The 22372-nt window shown below is 41.3% G+C and overlaps 1 long non-coding RNA gene across 1 annotated transcript in view; it reads right to left on the bottom strand.

Annotated features, from left to right (window-relative positions):
• LOC102005833 overlaps window positions 1-22372 on the bottom strand; it is a 139093-nt gene that overhangs the window by 59304 nt on the left and 57417 nt on the right. Inside the window, exon 4 of the long non-coding RNA XR_264537.2 lies at window positions 4465-4588. This is a non-coding gene — a long non-coding RNA (uncharacterized LOC102005833). The remainder of the gene's footprint in view (window positions 1-4464; window positions 4589-22372) is intronic.

Genomic DNA, 22372 nt, shown 5'->3' with positions numbered 1-22372 from the left:
AACTCCGTATTGTCTGTACTGTTCTTTGGCTATGTTGTAAAATGTTGTCTGTCTGTTAATGTTTTCCTCCTTTTATTTTTAAAATAAAAAAAAAACTGATCGATTGATTGATTAACTGAATGACTGATTTTGATAGCACTATGCAGGATTGAGCCGGGTCCTTCACATGCCCTTAACCCCCAGCCTTTTTTTATTTTTTATTTTGAGACAAGGTCTCAGTCGTTAAGTAGCCCAGGCTCGGCTCAAACTTGTTATCTTCCTGCCTCAGCCTCCCAGAGTGCTGAAATCACAAGTGGGCACCACTGCTCCCAGCCTTTTCATCTGTTTAGTACTGTGAGTTTTTTCCGTTCTTTTTTTTAATCTTCAGTGCTAAGGATGGACTCCAGTGTCTCACACATGCTAAGCACATGTTCTACCACTGAGCCACCCCCAAACCCACTTAGTATTTCCTATTGTGTTAAAAGATAGTGCAGTTTGCTCTTCTGGGGGTACACTTCTCCTTTCTTCTCTGTGCCCTGAGGTTGACACCTATAGGAGTGCATCACCCAGCTCACCCGACCTGTGGTTTCTGTTTGGGTTGGGCCAAAGTAAGGTAAAGACAGCCTATCCAAGGTTTGCAGGAGAGGGGTCAGGAAACAGACCCCACCGTATCCCACTTCCCTGAAAGCCGCAGTTGTTTTTGTCACCCGGTAGCCCCTCTCCTGAAGCTATTGCTCACTGGGTATTAGTAACAGCACCCTGCCCCTTTAACCCATGGGTGGTAATGGTTTCCCCCTTCATTAGTCCCTGGGGTGTATCACCAACCTTGTTGGTTTCCCCGCCCCTGTTCACAATTCTAGACTCAGCAATTTTCTCTTCAATCTTATTAATAAAACACATGCCTAAGTGCTCATGATATCTTCTCACCTATCTGTAGCCCACGCCTCCTTGCTGAGTTGGTACGATTCCAGCCAGAAGGAAAGGAGTACAATGAGGCAGAAGGAGCAAAATGATTACTTCTTCATGTTACAAGGGGTAAAGAGGATGTACCTCTGTCCCTGAGATGGAGTCCCCAGACCTGGGCAGTGGAGTGGCATTTGTGGTTCTGCCTGAACCCGGTCAGCTGGAGGACTGTGCCCTCCCAAGAGGCTCCAGTGGCCTGGGAGCAGCAAGAGTTCACTCTACCGTAGCTGAGGCAGCAACAGCAGCAGACGGCAGGGACAGGGTCCTCAGGGGGCTGGGAGGAGTCTGGGAGGATGACGGCCAGGCAGCAGCAGTCTGGCTAACACCAGGCAAGGCCTTCAGGTATCCAAGATGACGGACCATGAGCAACACCCAGAGTGTGGGGAACAGTCAGCACACGCAGAAGATGCCAGGCCCCTTGCCAGTCTGGCTGTTAGGTCACTTTAAATTTGATTTTGAAAGTAAGATGGGTCCCCGAGGGTTACACAGTAGATTTTGGAGAACTAGTTTGTATTGACAGTGTTTCCCATTATGGAAACATTTACGCTTCTATTTAAAAGTCTTTTGCCCATGAAATAAGATTTGACAAACACATAGCGAATCACCTAGAATGTGCTCTGCAAGACACATGCCAATGTAGACTAAGAAGGTATAAATTATAAGCTCAGTTGAGATCAATGATATAATCAGGCCCAGCCACAGGTGGTTAATGGAAAAAAGACAAGTTCAATTTCTGGAGGTGTTTTTGCCATGTTTTTCATTTAGAACACCTGGAGTCACAGCATAGGAAACTTGAAAGCATTTAGTTAAACGTTAGGATAACTGAGTGAATAATACCTCTGGTATATTCTTTTTCTCATTAAAAAGAAGGAAGGAAGGGAGGATGGAAGGAAAAAGGGAAAGATGAAAGGAGCTGTTGAAAAATATAAAATAGTTTCAATAGTGAGGTTTCCATAAATGTATCTCTAGAAACATGGCCTCATCCTCCCAATGTGCATCTTAGCAAAAAACCTGGGCCTGAAGGTCTGTTATGCTGTCTATGAACTCACAAATCACAATTTTTAAAGAAATTTCATGCTACAAATTAGAACTTCCTGGACAAAGGAAACAAAATTTTGAATATGTAGTAATAGCAAGAGGTGTAATCAAAATATACAGTGAATATTTTAAAAAAATTTTAATTCCAGTAAAAGACATTGCCATGGTCCCCCTCAAAATACTCCCCCTTGTTTCAAACACACTTATTCCATCATTCTTACCATTTTCTAAAGCAGTTCTGGAAGTTTTTTCTCATGTCTTTATGAAGTATGATAAAAAATGACATGAATGCTGCTACCAAGGGCCACCCCACGGAAAGGCAGGCTTACAAAAACGTTATAGTGGTGTGTTCTCCTCCACCTTGTACACTGGGTCTGGCACTGTGCAACTTCGGGCTCTTCCCCAAAATCAAAACGACCATGAAAGATGAATGGTTTGAGTCGATTCAGGACACCAAGTCAGCCACCACAGTGCAACTAAAGTGGACTTCCAGAACCGCTTCAGAAAGTGACACGAATGATGCGATAAATGTGTCCAAAGTGAGGGAGTTTGAGGGGAATTATGGCAATGTGTCTTACTGTAATAAATTTTGAAAATTTAAACATTCACCATACTTTTCCATCACACTGTGTGTTGCACGGATCAGATCCTGTGCATGCTTTTTCTTCTTTAATCCTTACAGAAGTTCTAGGCAGCGCATATCATTACTGCAACTCTACAAATAAAGCACCTGAGACAGAGAGGTTCTGTCAGTGTCTCCCGATCAGAAAGCAGTGAGGCGGGGGTTTCAGCCCAATTTTTCACCTACTCTAACTTGAATAGGCGTGGGATCAAGTAATTGGCATTTCTGGAAGGTTCATTTATGTACATTTTTAAAGTATTTTATTTTGAAAAATTTCCACTATGTGGAAAGTCATAAGACTAACGTTTAAGTTTTTACGACTAAGTTTTTTAATGATATTAACACCCATGCTGTATTGGTTTAACAGTGACTTTTAAAAAAAAATAAGGTGGGGGTGGAGATTGAACCCAGGGAGCACTGAACTACATCCCCAGTCCTTTTTATTATTTTTGAAAAATTTTTGAGACAGGGTCTTGCTAATCTATCCTGGCTTACTATGCCCCTTCCTCACCCTCCCAGGTAGCTGGGATTACAGACACGTGCCACTGCACCTGCCCTGACTACTCCCCCAACCTGCCTAGTGCTGGAGCCAGGGCTTCCTACATACTAAAAATGCGCTCTACCACTAAGCTACACCCCAGCCCAAACCAATTTAATTGGGAGAAAAGGGGTACATTTGGGGGACTAGTCTACAGGTTAGTTGGGCAATCCCACCACTTCTCTATTTGCTCTTTCTATTCCTTGATGGGTCTTACAAGGGGACAGTTTTGAGTCATTTCAATTAGTTTTGAGAAGTACTTTCAGTACCTGTGCACCAAAGAATTAGCATCTAAATCTACGAAGAAAAAATGGTTTATATATTCATGCAAGATTCTAAAACATTTGGTAAGAATTCCAGAACCAAAAGCTTCTTTTCTTGCTAAAAAGCATATGGATAAAATTTGAAGATGCCAATTTGCAGTGAATATGAAAAACAAATAAACTCCCAGGAGGACGTGAACTAGGTTGAAATTATCTTCTCTGCCTCTCAGATGGAGCTGATTCTGTTCTAACCTGTTGCACCCACCATGTCACTAGAACTTGATCTTTCTTTTCAGTTTTCCCTTCTAGGGACATGGAAAGACATCATCCACAGGACTCAAGGAAATTGATCCAGAGTGCTCCAAGCATATAAATCTGTACCAGACCAATACAGTGACAGGGGGGCTGGGGATTTAGCTCAGCGGCAAAGGGCCTGCCTGGCAAGCGCAAGGTCGTGAGTTCGGTTCCCGGTACCGGAGAAAAACCAATACAGTGACAGGTAATAAAGGGGAGGCCAGATGGCTGAAAGTGACATGTCATATGCTAAACCTAGTTCACCCTTGGTCTATTTCCTAAATGGCCATACCCCATGACCTTTTCTTGGAAATTGGGTCACTATGGCAAGGTGGATTTTTATTCTATTGTTTATTCATCTCTCTCTCTCTCTCTCTCTCTCTCTCTCTCACACACACACACACACACACACACACACACACACACACACACCGTCCTGGGAGAGAAACAGGGCTTCCTGCATGCTGAGCAAGTGCTGTATCACTGAACTGTAGCCTCAGTCTGTCTCCAATGATGTTTTGAACAGGTTGCTCAGATCTGGACAGCAGGATTCTGCCTCGGAAAATGAAATGCTAGCCTCTTTTGGATGCCTTAAAGTAGACGTAAGCACAGATTTTGTTACTCACATAAATCAAACTGCAGGTATGAAAATGAAGTGGTGGGAGTCTAGGTGTGTGTTTATAAGCACTTCTGTCTGAGGAAAACAGTGACAATTTATTTTTTAGCATATCTTTGACTTTAAAAACTGCTAATGTGGGAAAACTCACAGGATGCTGGTATGTGTGGACGTAGCAGGATTCACAGGCGAAAGAGGCCAGGGTGATGAATCTCTTGCAGTGGGTCCCGTCCCATGGTTCATCTCCATCCCCCTTTCTGCTCAAGAACAGCTGCCTGTGGGTGATGTAGAATAACAGGAAAACTATGTTCAGTTCTAAGTGAGAAGCAGAATTAAAGTCACATCACACATATATATTTGGAGTAGCATGGGCTCTCAAATTAGTATCCAGTGCTGATGTTATCAGCTTCAGGGTCCTGAAGAGATTCTTTCCAGGTGCTTGACGTTCTGAACAAAGAATTGGACAAAACATGTGGAAAAGGCAGCAAGGATTTACGTTTGTTGAAGGTGGAAAAGAAATACACTCTGCAGAGACAAGGCCAGTGAGCAGACTCACAGCAGCCAAGAGGAGAGGCAGAGCTCTTTTGTATAAGGAATTCCTGAATTGCTTCGCCCCCAAGCTAACAAAGCATTTGGGATGGTTGTCCTATCAGAAACTCACTTGGTCTGGTGTCAGATTTAAGCTGTCTTATCAATGGTTTGCTTGGTTTCACACTAGATGTAAAGGAAAAAGCAAAAATGGCACTTTTCTGATTAGTCCCAGGTAAAGGGTTCAGGAATTGCACAATCATCCTGGATTCTGTGATCTACACATGTGCCCTGGACCTCCATGACTGACAGGATCTTCATAGTTGTTTAGCCAGTTTGCCCTGCCCCAATTTCCTACCTTTGTATCACTCAATGTTCAAAACTGGGTCTCCAGGGGGCTGGGGATTTAGCTCAGTGGCACGGCGCCTGCCCAGCAAGCACAAGGTCGTGAGTTCGATCCCCAGTACCAGGAAAAAAAATAAATAAATAAATAAACCCCAAAAAAACAAAAAAAACTGGGTCTCCAGAAAATAAAAAACCCTGATCTGTGGTTGCTGCCCATTTCTATGGTATAAATACTCTCACTATAGTCAATTTTAAGCTACCAACTAGACCCCACTGAACCCAGAGTTGGGAAGAACTGGGAATGTGCCTCCAGAGCCCTACTGAGCATGACCCTTCCCTCTTCCAGCCTCAAGGGCTCCACTTGAGTAGGACATTTCCCGGAGTGATGATATGAAACTGACCAGTTTCTGTTTTCAAAGAAAAGGAGCTGATCAATCCTTTGGAATTTTCTCACACTGGCTTCTCTACTTCAAACACATTCTCCTCATCCAGCTGCACCTTGCTTATCCTTCAGGTCAGTGTAGAAGGCTTCCTACATCCCCAACCCCAAATCAAGGAAGAGTGACCCTCCCACAGGTCTGCAGCTCCTGCCTGCTAAAGTTTGGATATAGTCTGAGTGTGTCTCCCAAAGGGTCATGTGTTGAAATTTAATCCTTCTTGTGAGGTACTGACAGGGTGGAAACTTAATCTGACTATGGTGTCAAAAGGGACCTTTGGGAGATGATTAGGATTAAGTAAGATCACCAGAGTGGAGCCCCCATGTTTGAGTTCCAGTGGTTTTACAAGAAGAGGAAGAGAAGCCAGAGTACATGCATGCACGTGCACACACACACACACACACACACACACACAGGCATGCCTCGTGTGATGCCCTGTGTCACTTCAGAACTTCTTGCAAGAAAGCCATCACCAGATGCAGCTCCTTAACTTTGGGCTCTAGAACCACGATCCAAAATAAATCTCTTTTCTTTATAACTTACCCAGCCTGTAATATTGTTATTAGTAACAGAAAATGGATTAATATGCTGCCCCAATAACATTCTGCTTTGAGTCAGTTTATTGCTCTGAGGGCTCCTTGAGAGCAGGGCCTAGGTCCTCTTCATTGTTTTATCTCTAATACTTAGCACACTGCCTAACACTGAGTAGGGAGGTGTTGACTGGATCCGGGAGGGAGGGGAAGAGTGAGAGATGGAGTTTGAATTACAATCCTTGAGCTGCCTCTGCTAGGAAACACAGCTAAGCATTTGATGGAGTCTCAGAAACACTGCTGCAGTTTGAAATGTGTTAATTTATTTTATCACTGACTACAAATCATTTATTAGCTACCTAGCACTTCCGTGAGGACTGCCTAATATAGCTTTGGACTGAGACTCAAAGGTTGGAACTCAATTCCTTCACTTAAAGCTCTGTAACTTTGAGATCAGCTCCGTATTTTCTCTGTGCTTTTAATTTGTTCGTTTGCATAATACACAGAATTGCAACACCATAGTGTGGAGCTGACACAGGAAAGGGAGAAAAAAGGTGTGTTCAGCACAGAGCTGAGTCTTGGGCTTGCAATCAGGTTTTTAAAAAAAATTTTTACTTTTATTGGGACGTGTTTGCAGTACATAATGAGTACAACCCTCGGGGGGAATTGGTACATGTACATAACACAGTAAGTGCTAACTAGTACTGACAACTTGTTGTTCTCTTATTTTCTATCAATTGATTTGTTTAACCAGAAAAAAGAATGAGTTTCCCAAGCCATAAACACCTAATTCCAGAATGCCTCGTACATGAACAATGAATCAGTTCTTTCTTACCTCTCCCTATGCCTACCCACCCCTGATGATTGCTCCTTTTAGTAACTACAGTGACTTAGGTGAGTGCCAGGTGTCAACAGTACTTGTCACCACCTCCCTTCTTGCCTCAGAGATCATCATGCACATTTCAATTAATTCCACCTCGGGCAATTTTGCTTCCTCTCTTTGTTCCTCTTTGCCTTGTCTCTTTCTGTTAATTCATAGAATCTCATTTTATTCTCCCACCCTTCCTATTTTTTCCTCTTCCATTTGTGAGCTCCCCACACCCCCTGCACACCAGTCATACAGTGACCTGAGAGAGAGAGAAGGTGAAATAAAGCAAAAGACAAAATTGCGATAATTAACCTCTGGAGTCCTCCAGACAAACCTGAGAGACGGCCGATCACCCTTTGCCTTTTACAACTCTTTCAAGCATGCTCCCCCCCTCAAACACCAGCAGTGTAAATCATTAAAAAACAAAATATACAATTTTAAATGTTTTCCTCAATAACTCATTTTGCAAAAGCTTTGTTTACAACTAAATGTATATTACTTGTGCTAGTAATAGTCTCTATTAAAATTTTTCTGCTAAAAATATTTCAATATAATTCCAGCTAAAATGTACATTGTAGGGGGAGGTGCAGAATAATCTGGAAACTTGAGTAGCTCAATAACATTGTTTCTATTGGAGAATATGTTACAGTACATCCCATGTTATGGCTTGTGTCTAGATGCTTCCCCAAAGCCTCAGGAAGTCATAGGTGGGGCTTTTTCAGAGGTGGTTGGATCTACGCTGTGTGATGCTGGGATTGATTCATGGTGCAATGCTAGGATCAAGGGGACTAGGACGTGAGTGTTACCTACCTTAAGAAGCATGGATAAGATATAAGGGATAGAAAGAACTGTGGCTGCCCCTTGTTGCTTTTGCTACCTTCTATCCTCCAAGAACTGCCTCTCCTCTGGATGCCTGTCTTCCATGCCACACTGCCTTAGAGCCAGCCAATAATAGGCTGAAACCTCTATAAACTGAGCTAAATAAACCTTTCCCCTTTTAACTTTGGGTGTTGCTTATTTTGTCTCGTTAATAAGAGAAAAATACTCAGTACCAGGAGTTGTGTCATTATGTGATGACCTGACCATGTGGTTTAGGAGCCTTTGGAGCTGACTTGTGGGAAGAAGAAGAGTTAAGAAAGTTTGGAGATGCCAGCTGAAAAAGTAAAGCTGGAATGCCTGAGCTCTGCTTGATGGGAGATTCTGGTCAAAGCTCAGAAGACCAGAAGACTGATAGAACTGTGACCAGTAAAAGCCAGGCTCAGGAATTTTTTACTGAGAAGGACAGCACTGGCTGTTGGACTCCAGACAATGTGTGCTATCGCTTGGCAGAAAGTTTGTGTACATTTTTCTCATGTCCACAGACTTTGTCTGAGACTGAGATTAAAGGTGGTAGACTAATTAATCTTATAGAAGAAATTTCAAGGCAGTCTAATGTTGAGACTGTGGCATGGTTGCTGTTGGGGGCTTTAAACCAGATTTATGTTGCGAATCAAGAACAAAAAGCCCAGAAGAATGATTTAAAATATTTTTAGTTTGACCAGAAAGGAATCACCAGTAAAGTAAGGACTGCATTGCTAGAGTAGAGATCTTCATTACTGAGAAGGAACAGAAGAGAAAAGATGCTCTGATGGCATCACAAGAACCATCCAGACTTTGCAGCTTCAGAATTGCAAAGATGAAAGACTGCTTTGAGGAGAACCCCAGAGATCCATGTTCCAGGATAGCAGCGGCCTAGGTAAGTTGTTCCTCAGGATTTGGTTCATAGGCATTCAGCTCTCACAGCCAGGAGAGAAGAAAGCCTGGCTGCTGCTCTAGCAGATGGCAAACTCTGGTATCATCCACATGGTGCTGATTTTAGGTACATGTAGAATGCAAGAGTTGTGAAGTCAGGAAGGTTTCCATCCAGATTGCAAAAGAAGGCCTTGGAGGACAGGGAGTGTGTCCCTGATAGGGTAGTGTGTGAAGCTGTGAGTGTGAAGCCAAAGATGCAGTTGAGACCCCTGAAGTTTGGAGAAGCCAGGAATCGTCTGAGAAAAATGACAAGCTATGGATCATCTGAGGAAAATGACAAAGAGACAACAGAGCCAGCCCAAGAAAGAAGCCATGAGAGCTACAACCACAGGCAGTGCCATAGGGGTGGAGTCACCCCGGCCCTTTGGAGTTCACAATTTAGCACTGCTTGTTGGAAGTGGAACTACGGGATTTTATGATTGCCCTGCTGGATTTTGGTCTTGCTTTGTTTCCATTCCTTGCTATCCCCCATTTGTACATTTTGGAATGGAAATGTCTATCTTGTGCTGTTGAGTGTTGGAAATGCTTAACATTCTTTTTATTTGTACAAGGGCTTGCAGCTAAGTGTTTGCCTTAAATCTCAGAGGAGAATTTGGACTTGAACTTTTCTGCAATACTAAAACTGATAGGACAAGGCAATTCTTGCAAATGGACTAAATTTGCCTTTTGCATAAAGAGATATGCATGAATCTTTGGAGGACCAGTGGTGGAATGTTATGGCTTGTATCTAGATGTCCCCCCAAAGCTTTTTTAGAGGTGGCTGGATCTACAGTGTGTGACACTGGGGTTGATTCACAGTGTAATGCTAGGCTCAAGAGCGTTAAGACTAAGGATGTGAATGCTAGCAACCCTAAGTAGCCTGGAGAAGATATAAGGGATACAAAGAGCTGTGGTTGCCCCTGTTGCTTTTGCTACCTTCTGCCCACCATGAACTGTTTCTCCTCTGGATGCCTGTCTGCTGTGCCACCCTGGCTTGGAGCCAGCTGATTATGGACTAAAACCCTACAAACTGAGCTAAATAAACTTTTCCCCTTTTAACTTGTGGATGTTGGGTATTTTACCTCAGCAATGAGAGGAAGGTAACTAAGATATTCCATTTGTAAATTTAGGACATGTCTACCTGTGTTGTTGATCAAGTAGTTTATGTCATGGGTTTCTTTTGTTAGGAGATATGGGGTAAGGATGTGGCTGTAGAACAGGCCAGTATAATCCAGGCTCTTGTGTACAACAACAAAAGAATTGCCAATGTACACCCAGCAGTATCAAGCAGTTACATTTATTGAAGATCATGGGAAGCTGTGCTCAACGCAAGTCTATGCCAACCAAAGATGTAGCACAGACCAAGAAAAGTGCCGGGATAAGAGAAAGGCAATGCACAAAGGTCAAAGCATGAAGACGTACCAACAGAGTAACAAAAAGCACAGATAAGTGAGGCTTTGGACTTTAAAGGCCAGACACTTCCGCTTAGTGCCTCCCAATGAATCTCTAGGTATGGTTAGCAAGAATGATTGACAGGATGCTGAATCACTTTAGGAGCTCTCAACACACATGACTATACCAGAATTTACTCTGGTCTTAATTATATTTATGGCATGCAGTACATATTTATGAATCTGTAATGAGGTGGGAGTAGGGTGAAAATCAGGCTAGGAGATCCAACATGCATGTGCTCTCACCTAGAGCATCAGAGATCTCCTGAGGTTTTGTTACTATATTTTCTATCCCTCTTGGGACGCTGGAAGCAGAAATGATCATAGGGTGCTGTTTACAATTAGATAGGGGGAAGGGAGTGATTCCCTCAGCTCCCTTGTTTCTAACTGTACTAAGGATCTCTCCATAGGCATCATCTACACCCCAACAAATACACACACACAGGACACAACTTTTCTATAAGGAAGCAACCTTATTCCAAATGTGTGGAGAACCAGCAGAGCCAGACATAGCAAGATATGTGTTTTGCTGAGAACCAGAATACTGATCCTAGACACAACACCTACTTACTTTGCTCAAAAAAATATTTCTGAACTTTTGTAGACTTGGGTGAGAGTCAACACGGAGACTCCACACCAAGTCTCTGTATGCTATTTAGCTGAAGGGCTAAATTGTTGTTTAGAAGTCCAAACTGAATTTGACTACTTCTTATACAATGACCTTTTAAACTCATTTTAAAAAACTCTTCACAGCAATATGACTGAATAGAGGAGGAGCCACATTGGGGCTACTCAGAGAAAATCAACTAAAAACACAGGTAATTGGAAGAAAGGGGGGGGACATACATTTTGATGCCAAAATCAATCTGAAATAAGAGACTTGGAGATCAAACAAAATATAAGGATAAGACTTCATAAAGTGATTATCAAGGCCACAAGGCTGCCTATTAGTCTCTCACCTGCACGAGGAGCAGGATCACCATTGAGGAAACTTCCAAAAATTTTATGGACTGAAATAGTGTGGCTAACTCAAGCTACACAGGATAGATTTGGGATATAAGGTGCATCACCTCTTTTGCCTGATTCAAAACAGAGGATGCTGCAGCCTGGAAGCAAATTTCACCAGCACACACAGGAGCAAGTGACCAGGAAGATGCTCCTTTCCCAACAGGCCACCAGTTTCTTCTGTTTGTTTCTTTTTGTTTGTTCATTTGTGTGGTGTGTGTGTGTGTGTGTGTGTGTGTGTGTGTGTGCATGCGCCCCATAGCAGCTAACTGGAAACTCTAGCCACAACAAGGTTAGGGACTGCAGTGGTGGTAGTGAGGGTAGTGAGTGGAACAGCATTACCCCTCTGACTAGTATGAGAGAGGGATGCAGATTGTGGGCATGGAATTCAAGCAGCCTTAGGCTTGGAAGTCAGTACTCCTCCCACCTCATAATCAGTGGTACAGTGAACCTTGGGTACGGAACAAGGTGTGGGGGGCCAGCACTCCGCCCACCCTATGATAAGAGGTGCAAGGCCTTGGGCACAGAGGGACGAGGACTGGGAAACCATCATTCCCCACCCCATCACCCTGTGACCAGCATGTGAGATCTAGTGGTATGGCACAAAGGAGGCTGCACAAGGCCCAGCAGGACCCAACTGTACAGGGGACTGGGAGCAGCCTCAGGCAGTCTCCGTCTGAGGGTGCCACTGCAACTGGGAGAGTGGTACTGAGACAATCAGGGTAATGAGACATTGGAAGGGCATCCAGAAAGCTGCTGGCTGAAGACTCTGGCCCTAGCCCCCACATCTGGAGGCCAAGATTAGCCCCACACTCAGCACTAAACCTACCATATACTTGGCAGGGTTACCTAGCACAGACCTGGGCTTTAACTTGGACACTATCCCAGAAATGAGGGTACTAGAGGAATTTTTTCCTTCTTTCTCTCTTTGTTTATTAGTTTGTTTGATTTTCCTTTTTCTGTCAGTTTTTGGGGGTTTTTTTTGGCAGAGAGTTGTTTAGATTTTGGCATTCATTGTTTTGTTCTATGCTGTTTCTCTCTTTCCTCAACTATCTTTCTAGATTCTTTGATATTTACATGCAAATGAACATTGTTTCTAGTTTTTCTGGTTTGTTTCAATATTATTTTGCTTTCTCTTTCATCCTTTCCTATCTTCTTCTCCAGTTTCCCAAAGCTTACGCAATCATTCTTTGCCCTTCAGCCTTGCTTCTACTTAATTTCTCTTCAGTTACCACTCTGTTTTGGTCTTTATCCCTCTTAAAGTGCTCCTCACACAAGATAAAATCACTCTATCAAGGGGAAACTTACTACAAACAAGTCACTTGTTTAGGTTGGATTTTGTTACATAGCTACAGATCCTGCTACCATGGTTAAAAGTATTAAAGTAACAGTAACCACAGTTTATCAGTTCCCAGGCTGTGTTTGATGATATTGCTATTGTTAATTGTACTACTTTAATCAGGATGCCATACCTGATGTAATCAATTGTTCATCCTTGTATGACAACACTGTGACTGTCTGGGATCATAATCATCACCGCAGCACAGTACCAAAGGACTGGGTGCTGAGCCAAATGGATAGCAACTTCTCACCTGTAATAAACTGAGAAGGTAGGACCTTGGTGTAGACACAAAGACCAAGAGCCAGCTACACCTATAAGACATCTCTGGGGAATAGACATTACCTAAGAAAGCCTCAATACTAGTGATAAAACTACCTAAGAAACTTACAAGCATCAGCACAGAAAAAAATTAAAATTTTAAAAAATAGAAAATAACAAGACACAGAAGCAAAATGCAACCCCAGACCTTTAGCCCACCCAGTACAAATCTAGGGGACAATGAGACAGAATAAATCATAAGCCACTTACCTGAATTTTCTGATGACAGCAGCAGAAGTAAAAAACAGATGAATAAGGCTATAGAGAAAATCAGATCACAAATAATCTCTCAGGTAAAAAAAAAAAAAAAAAGAGATGATGACCATAATGAAGGACTTGCTCAGTGAATGTAGACATAGATAAAACAAAAATATAGAGGAGCTTAGGAAAGTGATGGAAACAATTAACACCTAATGAAAGGTAATGGAATCCATGAAACAGATCCAAATAGATACCCAGGAAATTAAAAATTCCACTGAAATTTTACAAACCTGAATGAATGAAAGTGAATATCAGACCTAGAAGACAGGATTGCAGTTAGTGACCATGAAAAGAAAGATCTCTTAAAAATAGTGACAGACCTTGAAAAATCAATCCAACATCTGCAAGATGATGAAAAGAAACAACATAAGATTGATCAGAGTCAATGAAAAAGCAGGAGTCAGTGCAAACAACACACACACAAAAAAACCCATTCACAGAAATAATAGCAGAAGGGCTGAGGATTTAGCTCAGTGGCACAGCACTTGCCTGGCAAGCACAAGGTCATGAGTTCCATTCCCAGTACCAGAAAAAAAACCCAAAAAAAAAAAAAAAAAAAAAAAAAAAAGAATTGGCAGAAAACTTTCCAGACAAGGAAAAAGAACTTGAAATACACATAACTGAGGCAACAAAACTCCAATTAACCATGGACAAAATAAATCTACACCAAGGCATATAATAATCAAGATTCCAGAATTCAGGACAAGAATGGAATATTAAAAGCTATTAGAGAAAAGAAATAAATCACCTAAAGGAAAGTCCATCAGAATCACAACAGACTTCTCAACAGAAACCCTTAAGTCAGGGAGAGCTTGGAGTGAAGTATTTCAAATACTGAAAAAAAACCTCCAACCCAGATTGATGTACCCTGCAAAATTATCTTTCAGAATCAATGAAGAAATGAGGTATTTCTATGACAAAGAACAGCTGAAGAAATACCTTACCACCAAACCAGCTCTCCAAAATGTTTTGAAGTATATTTTAGAAATAAATAGCTAACACTACAATTCCAAGAACTCAATAGAAAGAAGCCACCAGGCAAAGAAGGCAAGTAAGCAGAGGGAAAAGACAGGGAACTAACAACAGGAAAATAATATGACAAGGATAAGCCAATACATATCAGTTATAATCATCAGTGTAAGTGGTCTCAATTCACCAATCAAAAGAAATAAACTGACAGAATCAATCAAGAAACAAAAGAAACAAAATTCTACAATTTTCTGCACACAGGAAACACATTTAACTCAAAAAGAAATGCATAGACTGAAAGTCAAAGGATGAAAAGCAATACTCCACACCACTGAAAACAAGAAAAAAGCAGGGGTAGCTATTCTACTTCCAGACAAAATGAACTTCAAGCCAAGACTGATCAAAAAAGATGAAGAAAGTCACTACATACTTGTTAAGGGAAAACTCCAAGAAGAGATAACAAACATAAATATATATGTGCCAAATACTGTTGCACCCAACTATTTAAAACAAATTTTTTTTAAAGAATAAAAGGTTTATTTAGCTCACTCTTTGTAGAGGATGCATTTCATACTTGCCTGGCTGGCTGCAAGGCAGAGTGGTACATGGCAGAAGGCAACAGTTCAGGGTGGCTGAAGATAGCAAAAGCAACAAGCTCAAAAGGGAGGAGGGGCAGAGAAGAGCACACCTCTTTGCCTCTCATATGGTGCAGGCTAGGCCACACAGGGGGCATGTAGCACTAACATAATCTCCATGTTCTCCTCTTGAACAGGCTTAAAACAAATATTAATGGACATGAGAAATCAAACAAGCACTAACACAATTGTAACAGGGGGCCTTAATACCCCACTGTCACAAATAGATCAACTAAACAAAAAAATCAACAAAGAAATATCAGAACTGAATCAAACTGATGAACAAATGAACTTAGTAGATGTCTATAGAGTGTTCCACCCTGCAACATCAGAATACACATTCTTCTCAGTAGCTCATGGAACATTCTCCAAAATAGACCACGTACTAGCTCATAGAACATAAGTAAATGCAAAGGAACTGAAATTATCCCATGCATATTATCAGACCATAGTGCAATGAAATTGGAAATCAATGGCAAAAGAAAGTGCAAAAACTCCATAAATACATGGAAATTAAATAACACCTGCCTAAACAACCAATGAGTCACAGGTGAAATTAAAGAAGAAATTAAACAGTATCTACAAGTAAATGATAATGCCAATACAACATACCAGAACTTATGGAACACAATGAAAGCAGTTCTATGAATGAAATTTAGAGTGGTGAACTCTCAAATCAGGAAAAGGGAGAGAGCTCAGGTTAACAATCTAATTTTGAACCTCAAATTTCTAAAAAAAGAACAAGTCAAGCCCAAAGCTCATATGAGGGAAGAAATTATAAAGATTAGAGCAGAAATTAAGGCAGTTGAGACTAAGAAAATAATACAAAGGATCAATGAATTGAAGAGTAGGTTCTTTGAAAGACTAAATCAGAATGATAAATCCTTCGCCAACCCTATCAAAAAGAGGAAAAAAAGATTCAAATATATGTGATTAGGAATGAAAAGGGTGAAATCACAACAGACTCTGCAGAAATCCAGAAGATCATCAATCTCTATTTCAAGAACATTTATTCTAATAAGATGGAAAACACAGAAGAAACTGATAGATTCCTAGATACATGTGAATTACCAAAGTTGAAGTAAGAAGATATAAAAATTCTAAATAAATCAATATCAGTCAGTAAAATTGAAGTAATTAAAAAAGCATAGGTCCTGATGGATTCAAACATTTTAGTGAAATTTAAAGGAAAACAAGACTCTCAAAGTCATTCCTAGAAGCAAGTATCACCCTGATACCAAACCCAGAGAAGGGTCCAACCAAACAAGAGAACTACAGGCCAATCCCCCTAATGAACCTAGCTGCAAAAATCCTCAACAAAATACTAACAAGTACAATGCAGCAAGTCATCAAGAGGATTATACTCCATGACCAAGTATGATTCATCCCAGGGATTCAGGGATAGTTCATGAAATGCAAATTAGTAAGTGTAATACACCATATCAACAGAGCTGAGGACAAAAATCACGTGATCATCTCAATAGATGCAGAAAAAGCATTTGACAAAATCCAACACCCATTCATGATAAAAAGCCTACAGAAAATTGGAATTGATAATCTTTATTGGAATTGATAGTCTTTATCTCAATCTGATAAAAGCCATCTATGACAAACCAACAACCAACATCATACTGAAAGTTTTCACTCTAAAATCAGGAACAAGACAAGGATGTTCACTACCACCTTTCCTATTCAATATAGTTCTGGAAACATTAGCTTGAGCAATTAGACAAGAAAAGAAATTTAAAAATAAAGATAAGAAAGGAAGAAGTTAAAGTATCATTATTTGCAGGTGACATGATACTTTAAATAGAAGACTCCAAAAACTGCACCAAAAAACTTCTAAGTCCACTAACCAAATTCCATTGTGTAGCTGGATATAAAGTCAACACTCAGAGGTACTCCTGTACACAAATAGTATGCTTGTACACTAATAACAAACTTACTAAGAGAGAAATTAGGGAAATCACACCTTTCACAATAGCACTGGGAAAAAGTACAATACTTAAAAATCAATCTAGGAGCTTGGGATTTAGCTCAGCAACACAGTGCCTGCCTGGCAAGTGTGAGGTCATGAATTCGATTACTGGTACCAGAAGAAAACAAAACCAAAAAAAAGTGTTAAAAAATCAATCTAACAAAGGAAGTAAAAAATCTTTACATTGAAAGCTACAGTACTCTGAAAAAGGAGATTAAAGAGGATATCAGAAAATGGAATGATATCCCTTGCTGTTGGGTATGAAGAACCATTATAGTAAAAATGGCCATATCCCAAATTTGTTATACGGATTTAACACAAAACCCATCAAAATATCAATAATATACCTTACATAAATAGAGAAAACATTCCTAAAATTCATTTGGAACCAGAAGAGACCTAGAATAGCAAAAGCAATTCTGGGCAGCAAAGGCAAGGCAGGAGGCAGCACAATCTGTGACTTGAAATTACACTACAGAGCTACTATGATAAAACAGCATGGTACTGGCAAAAAAAGACCCAAGACACAATGAAACAGATTAAAAGATGTAGAAACAACTTCAAACACACTCAGCCACCTTATATTTGACAAAGGGCCCAAATACCTTCACTGGAAGAAAGATAGCCTCTTTAATAAATGGTGTTGGAAAAACTGGCTTTCCACTTGCCAAAGACTAAAACTTGACCCATGTCTATCACCATGCCCTAAACTAAAATCAAAATGGCTCAAAGATCTAAATATTAAAACAGAAATACTAAATCTGCTGAGAGGATAAATGGAACACTTGAAGACATAGGAGTAGGCAAAGACTGTGTGAAAAGAACTCCAATCTCACACAGAATATTAAAAAGAATCAACAACTGGGATCTCATCTTATTTAAAAGCATCTGCACAGTTAAAGAAATCATCCACAGAGTGAAGAAACAACACAGTCAGAAAATTTTTTGCCAGCTCTTCCTCAAACAAAAGATCTAAAATATATAAAGAACTGAAAAGAATCAACACTCCACAGTTTAAAGACCCAATCCAAAAATGGGCATCTGAGATGAATACACACTTCTCAGATGAAGAAGTACAAATAGCAAATAAGTGTATTTTTTAAAAATGCTCAGCATCACTGGGCATTTGAGAGATGCAAATTAAAACAACACAGATTCCATCTCACTCCAGAATCAATGGCTATTATCAAGAAATCAACCTTAACAAATGTTGAAGGGGCTATGGGGAAAAAGGAACCCATCTCCACTGCTGCTGGGAGTGTAGACTGGTGCAACCACTGTGGAAATCAGTGTGGAGATTCCTCAAAAAACTAGGACTAGAGGTTCCATCTGACCCAGTTATCTCTCTTCTTGGTATCTTCCCAAAAGAATTAAAAGCAATATACCACAGTGATATATGAATACTCATGTTCATAGCAGCACAGATTGTAATAGTTAAATCTTAGAAATAGCCCAAATGCCCATCAGCCAATGAATGGATAAAAAAGATGTGTTTTTTTTACACAATGGAGTATTACTTAAGCATAAAGAAAGACAAACTTGAAACATTTCTAGGTAAATGGGTGCACCTAGCAACCATACATTTAAGTGAAATAAATTGGACACACGTGTAAATATTGCATTGTTTCTGTGCTGTGAAAAACTGAAAGTCTAAATAAAGACCAAAGAGTATAATAGATATTTCAGAATCAGAAGAAAACATTCAAATAGGAAGGGGCACAAGGAAGGGGAGAGTGGGAAAGAAAGAAGGGAAAAAAATGAGAAAAGAAAGATAAAATGGAAACAAAGCTTTTGTAAATAATAAGGGGAAGAGGGGCAGAAAGTGTAAAAATAAGGATTAAGGTATAACATGTGCAGGTACAAGTTCCATAGGATGAATGTAATCATTATGTATATCTAAACTATACTAACCTACTTAATTAATGATTAAAAAAAACTCTTCATGGCCCCTCACGGTAGCACACACCTGTAATCCCAGCCTTCTGGGAGGCTGAGACAGAAGGGTCTCAAATTCAACGACAACCTGGGGCACTTAGTGCCTTAGTGAGACTCTGTCCCAAAACAAAAACTAGGAAAAAGCCTGTATACATCTCAGTGTGAAGGCCCTAGTTTCAATCCTCACTACTGTAAAAATATATATTTTTAAATTCCCAAGGCAAGAACAACTCTATTACTCCAAAGACATACTTATTGTACAAATGATGCAGTCACAATATTAAATGCAGACCTATTAGTAGGCTCGCAAGAAAGCCTTTAGAAGGCATGAAATCTTAGGAAGTCATTTTTCGTGGCAGTTGCTTGGAGAAGAAATATTTCTTTAGACCAGAAGCCAGACTTGAAAGCTGAAGGCCCCAGGTAGGGAGAAGAAACTTGCTATTTGCAGTCTTGGTTATACAGAGATCAAGGTGTCTTGAGGAACACTGGATGATAAGCGAGGCTATGAAACACAGATAGGCAGGTTGCTCGCTGAACAACAAACAGTACCTGGTTGAGGAGATAGAAGCTAAAATCCAGGCTACCCTCTGCTCCTCAGAACAAGACCTTGCCAGGCTGCATGCCCCGGAGGGGTCATTTTTGTCAATTTCACACACAGATGTCTTAGGTTGGCCAAGGCCCTGGGTGGCAAACTGTGTGATAGCACCAGCCACGTGAGAACAGAGGCACAGAGATCGAAGGGTCAGGCAAAGAGTCTGAGAACTTGGGGTTGAGGACATATGTGCCAATACAGCCCACGGATATATATACATATATAGGCTTGACCCAAACCAGGGTCAAAAACTGTTTTGAGAACCTTACACCACTGTCTGTATTTATTTTCTTTGTTTTTCCTTAGAATTATATCAAGCTTTTTTACAAAAGTTCCGTCGGTCTTGATTGTGTTTAGAGGAACCATGAGAAAGGCTTTGTTGGATGTATGGGTCACGACTGCTGCAGAGTCGTCTGCCACCAGGGCCCAGAACTGCATGTTTCCCCCACCTGCCTCCCAGAGGGTCTTAAAGAGTTTGGCCTATTTGAGAATCCTTGGGTTTTGTTTTCTTTTTAACTGAAGGAAGTTACTAGAACTTGTCTTTTGGTGGAAGATGCAGGGGCCACTCCAGTGAACTCCACAACCAGGTTTTTTTTGGGAGAAGAAAAGGAAATCATCCAGAAAAAGTAATACAAAAACTATTTTCTTTCTTTCTTTCTTTCTTTTTCTTTCTTTCTTTCTTTCTTTCTTTCTTTCTTTCTTTCTTTCTTTCTTTCTTTCTCTTTCTTTCTTTCTTTCTTTCTTGAGGCTCTTCAAGGAATTTCTTAACATGGTAACTTTCATCTCAGCCTCTCACAAGAAAAAAAAAAAAACAGGAATTGACTGTGGCAGTCACGTGAGCAGGAAGCCATCTGTCCAGGTGTCTTCCCCTCATAAAGTTGTGAACAATTTTTTGCCCTTTCTAGAATTCTTGAGGCTTCCAGCGAGTTCTGAAATCTTCCTGCAGTTGGCACACAAGTGAACAGAGAGACCCTTTCCGCCCTTAAAGGACAATTATCTTTTTTCTTCTCCATCAAAAAAGGACAGCTCCATGTTACCACAGGGGATGGCACTTAAGAATGTTCAAGAACTTCAGAGACGAAGCTGGTTTTCCTATCTTGTCAAAAACACCTTCCGTGGCCAAGGTACAAATTCCCTGGAGTCAGCCAGAACTTCGTAGAACTCCCAGGTTATTCTGAAACCACAGAAAGAACAATGCCCCGTGCTGTGTTAGACGGGCACTTCGTGTACATTAGGGCGGGGGAGACGCCAGGGCACTCCCAGTACCATGACTTTCCACTCATTTTTAATTTTAAGACACATAACATAGAACTTACCAGCTTAATCGTACCTGACTGTACATCGGTAATTTAAAGACATTTACACTGTTGTACAACCGATCTCCAGAACTCTCTCCATCTTACAAAACTGAAGCTCTGTACCCATTAACCAAGTGCCCATTTCTCCTCCCGCTGGCCTCTGGCAGCCACCACTCTCCTTTCAGCTTCTGAGTCAGGTGGAATCACACCGCACTAATCCTACGGTGCCTGGTTTATTTCCGTTAGCGCAGTGTCCTCAGGGTTTGCCTGTGTGACAGCACGTGTCAAAATTTTCTTCTTTTTCTAAGGGTGAATATACTCCATTGTATGTGCATCCGACACTTCGTTTCTCCTCCATTTACCCCTCAACGGACACTTGGGTCGCTTCTACATTTGGCCGTTGGGAATAATGCTGCCATGAATGTGTGTGTGCGGAGAGCTCTGTAGGGCCCTGCTTTCAACTGGCTTGATTATGTACCCAGAACTGGAACCGATGGATCCTAAGGTCATCCTATTTTTAATTTCTTTCAAGAAACCACCATACTGTTTTCCATAACAGCTGCAAAACACTTTTTTTTTCATTTAGATCTGTGCGTCCCCTGAGTACCCCATAGGAGTTTTTACTCATGAAGATGGCCATGACCATCTTAGTCATTCGCCACAGCTTTTCCCCTTCCCCAGCCTCCATCAGAAGCAGGGTAGCTTGACCGAAGAGATTACATGGATTAACTTCAAGGGCAGTTTTCTTCCTTGAAGTGGGGGAAAGACCTTAAAGTCCGCATAATGGTATGATACAGGTCAATGCATATTTACCCGTCTTGGAGGTATTTGGGCCAATATTATTCATTGAATATAAAAACAAAATCACTGAATCATTGGTGACTGTCTTAATTCCTTTCCTCCTTGCTGGGACAAAATACCCAACACCCACAACTTAAATGAGGAGAAGTTTATTTTGGCTCACAGTTTGCAGACCTTTTAGTCTACAGTTCCCTGGCTCGAAGGCAGGGGGCACGGCAAACAGGCACGGCGGGGGAGGGTCGTTCGTGCCACAGTGTCAGGAAGCAGAGGGTAAAAGGAGGAGCAGGGAAGAGATAACCTCTTCCAGGCCATTCCCCAGTGACCCTTCTCTTCCAGCCAGGGCGCATCTCCTAACAGCAAGTCGGCTACAAGGCCCTGTCATCCGACCACCTTCCAAAGCCCCACATATGGGCACAGGAGGTTTTGTGAGACATTTTAGACCTAAATCATAGCAGTGATTTTGTGTGGTTTTCAACTTACAATGATTATTTTCATCTCAGGATCACAAAGGACTTCACTTCCACGTAACTATGACAGTTATTGGGGGTTTAGGGGGCTGGGCATTAACTAAGGATTGAACCCACAACTTTGGCACTGAGCTACATGCCTAAGTCTTTTTACTTTTTGTTTTGAGACAGGATCTCTCTAAGTCACTGTGTTTCCCAGGCTGGGCTCAAATTTGTGACCCTCCTGCCTCAGCTGTCCCGAGTGCTGAGATTACAGGTGTCCACCACCTTCCCTGGGCTGGTTATTGCTCTGCGACACTGGGGAGACTGGTGAGTGGAACAGTTAAATGACAGGCCAAGGAGGACCCCACGATGAGCTGGATGAGCCGAGAAGGGAAGTCACGAGGCTATGTTTTCCTGGATCCCCCGCCTGATCACCAACCTGCCCCTGGGTTAAGAAGCACAGAAGAGCCTGTGAGGGTCATGGGTTCTAGGAGCTTCCCTGTGTGGAACTTAGAGGTTAGCCAGACCCAGCTGCAGAGAACTAACA

The sequence above is a fragment of the Chinchilla lanigera genome, unplaced genomic scaffold (assembly GCF_000276665.1).
Source record: "Chinchilla lanigera isolate Chin_1 unplaced genomic scaffold, ChiLan1.0 scaffold00115, whole genome shotgun sequence".
Classification (NCBI taxonomy): domain Eukaryota; kingdom Metazoa; phylum Chordata; class Mammalia; order Rodentia; family Chinchillidae; genus Chinchilla; species Chinchilla lanigera.
This window is presented reverse-complemented; position numbering and strand designations above follow the sequence as displayed.